Genomic DNA, 3,880 nt, shown 5'->3' on the forward strand with positions numbered 1-3,880 from the left:
TTTTGCCTTTGCAGGGAAGGAGTGGGCGGTGTGCAAGTGTGTTCAGAAAGCATGTCTGGATGTAAAATGAGCAAGCGGGAAATGAGGAACATTAAATGAAATTTAATTGGTGACTACCTGAGTTTTAGAAATTGCGCTGACAGGTTGCACACTTACTGAGCAGCCTGGCTGGGAACCGAGCAGAGCTTTCAGTGCTGCTGTATACATCAAGTGAGTACACATGTTCCTTTAAAGCTTATCTCAGCAGCACCACCTCCCCTGTAGCCTGAATTTCTCCTTTATTCACTGGGTTTGCTCAGAAAAAAAAACACCTCCAGGGTCATTTCCTTTCACCTTTTCTGCCTGTTTTAAGTGCAAAGGTTCAAGAGATCTGTATACAGGTTGACAGTAAAAGTCTACATACCCCATCCCCACAGGCAGGAAATAGCTGGACATTCACATAGGACTTGGCTCTGCAGTGACTGTGCCTGGGGTTCCCACTCAGCCTCCAACTATCAGCACATTGGGATGTTTCGAGTTGGAAGGTACCTCCAGCAGATGGTGCAAGGTGTTGCACTTGGATCAGGACAATCCTAGATATGAGTACAGACTGGGAGATGAACTCCTGGAGAGCAGCCCTGCGACCAAGGACTTGAAGGTCCTGGTAGATGAGAGAACATGAGCCAGCAGTGTGCTGTTGCAGCTCGGAAGGCCAGTCGTATCCTGGGCTGCAGCAATAGAGGGGTGGCCAGCAGGGAGTTGATTGTCCCCCTTTACTCTGCCCTTATAAGACCCCATCTGGAGTACTGTGTCCAGGCCTGGGGCCCCCAGCACAAGATTAGAGGGCTGGAGCACCACTTCTGCCATGAAAGGCCGAGGGATTTGGAATTACTTAGCCTGGGGAAGATAAGGCTGCAGGAGGACCTCACTGCAATCTTCCAATACTTGAAAGGAGCTTACAAGCAGGAGGGGGAGTGATTTTTACGCAGAATTTTAACTAAAAGGAGGTTTAGGTTAGGTGTTAGGAAGAAATTCTTCACTCGGAGGGCGGTGAGGCACTGGTGCAGGCTGCCCTGAGAAGTTCAGGATGCCCCATTCCTGGAGGCATTCAAGGCCAGGCTTAGTGGGTTCCTGGGCATGGTGGTTGGCAACCCTGCCCATGGCACTGGGGTTGAAACTAGATTATCTTTGAGGTCCCTCCCAACCCAAGCCATTCTATGATTCTGTGATATGGTATCTGGTTACAAGCAGCATTTAATGGTCTCGACTGGAGGGAATCCACTAATTCTCCAGCACCATCCATGAAGCTGTGAGATAATCCTGACTTTGCAGCCTAGATCTTTTTCTCAAGAGTTTCATAGATGAGGTTATTCCACAAACACTACCAAACTGCTGCAGATACCAAACCTTCACTCACATTATAAATAACAACCATTCCGAGGAAAGTAACGTGTGTAAGGCAAACAGCAATTGTTCTTTAATAATAACAACATTCAGTCACTTTCCAGCAGTGGGGCATTCAGCCACATTACCTAAGGGTTACAGAATCAGAGCTGTGGCATGCCCTAGGGTGGGAAGGACCACGGGAGATCACCCAGTCCAACTCCCATTAAAGAAGGGCCCTCTTCAAAGTGTGAACTGGTCCTCCCAGTCTGATGCAAATGGATTTTGCATATAACCAAGGATGGGGATTTCACAGCTTCTCTGGACTCATTTCAAATCTTGACCGCTGTCCAGGTGAACATTTATTTCCTAATTTCTCATTGGGAGAGAAATGTACCTCCAAGAAGAGTTTGCCTCTCCCTTCTCTACACCCTCACATGAGGCAGCTGGAGACAGCACTGGTTCTTCCCTTTACCTTCTCTTTTTAGAGTAGAAAAACTCAATTATCCCTCTCCTTATATATCAGAAACCAGTTCACTCACCATCGTGATGACCTTCCACTGGACTTCTTCCAGTATTTCAGCCCTGTTTACAGAGGAAACCCAAACTGGACGCAACGTTCCAAGAAGTGTTGGACAACCAGAATTATTACACCCCCTGACCTGCGGGTTTTACTCTTCTCCATAGCATCCTTGCCCAGGATACAGACTGCAACTTCTCACCCAGGAGGCTACCCATGTCCTGCTGCAAAACACTTGCTACCCGGTTAGTCCCCAGCCTGTACAGCTGTATAAGGTTCTTCCATCCCAGGTGAAGAATTCTGCATTTCTATATAAATTCTATACATACATATATGTGTGTGTGTGTATTTGTCTACAATTTCTATTTTCAGTTAGTACTCAGCTGACCCATTCAACTCCAGAATCTGCTAATATATATTTTTAAAAGTTCGGTAAGTAAGATAATGAAAATGTGAATAATTTTCTCATTAGGACATCATGTAGTTTCACTTCTTCAGATTTAATACATTTTAACTTCCATTTCCCTTTAAATGTAATTTTTGTATTTGTTCCTGAAGCAAAGAATAACGACATATTTTCTATAATTTGTGGTTAATTCTGTGAATTATGGGCTTCATAGGATTCTCTGGGAAGGACCCACGCTACAAAAACCTCTCAGTGCCAGCAGTTGCTAAGTGTTCTGATCAGTTGAATGATAGTCAAGGACATCTGGCACCTTTCAAACCTGGAATTTTAAATCAGGAGGCTTTTATGAAAGCATACAAACCTCATCTGTCCTTTGAAGAGTAAGTACAAAAACTCGCCATTCCAAACTGTCAGTATTCATGTGCACAAAAGACAAAATAACAGTCTCTCCCCCAAGAAGATGGCAGTATACTTCCGAAATCATGTTACAATCTACATCCGTTCTAACAGCTAAACCAGACCAGGTCCTATTTCCCAGCTCTGAGGACAAATGTCACAGCACAGCGTGAGTCCGTATGGGCAGATCCCCCTTCCACCAAAACAAGGTGACCGCTTTCAGATCGCTTACTGGGCTCGGAGCTCTCCCCACGCTGCATTCCCAACCCTGTTGAGGGGCTGTCTGTGAGGCTGCTCCTAAACACACAGCACAGCATGCATTGGGTACGCCTCACAGCATCACCATCGTTTGGGTTTTCTCTCTCAACTCTCTGAAAGTGCAGCACACCAGCAAGTGCCATTGCCCCCATTTCCTAACACTGGTGCAATTCCCTCTTCCCACAGAGCTGTCCTGCCGATGCGGGCTGCGGGTGCTGTGTGTTGGCACCTGCTCTTGTCCCAGCCATGTGCCCCGTGACAGCAGCTCCTACCTGGAAGCCCTTCAAAGCCCTCAGTGGGGCCACCCGGAGCAGCAGGGTGCCCATGCAGGCACAGCCCTGCCGAGAGCTGCCCAGGCTGGAGCTTGCATGGAGCTGGCATGTAGGAAACCTGCTCGGTGCGTTCCTATTCTGCTTTCTGCTCCAAGGCCCAGAATCCCATTGCTCATCTCAGGCAGGTGAAATGCCCATGCAGTAGTCAATAGTAATAGCAAAGAGAGAGATTACGGCTATGAAAGGGCTTGCTGATTGCTAACAAGTTAGGAAACGCCAGAACAGAAGTTCCCAAAGAAATAATCCCTCGACACAGATAAGCAGGACCACCAGCTGGTTTGTTTCAGACGGATTATATAGAAGCCGTAACATTGCCGTGACATTCCCCAGCAGATTTTCAGAAGGACCCAGGTACAATGCAACACACACGCTAACTTTCTCCCTTTGCTATACACCCTACGCCCCACCGCGGGGAACCCACCCCCAGTGGCCCCGTCGGGGACAAAGCCGCATCCCGCATCCCGCATCCCGCACCCGGGCTCGGCTGCCCGCGCCGCCCGGCTCCGGTGGCGAGGCGAGCCCGGCGCCGTGCCATGACTAAGCACCCGGCCCGGGGCACTCACCTGCCCGCCGCCGGCTCCTCCGCCGCCGCTCCTCGACCGCCGG

The sequence above is a fragment of the Numida meleagris genome, chromosome 2 (genome assembly GCF_002078875.1).
Source record: "Numida meleagris isolate 19003 breed g44 Domestic line chromosome 2, NumMel1.0, whole genome shotgun sequence".
NCBI lineage: Eukaryota > Metazoa > Chordata > Aves > Galliformes > Numididae > Numida > Numida meleagris.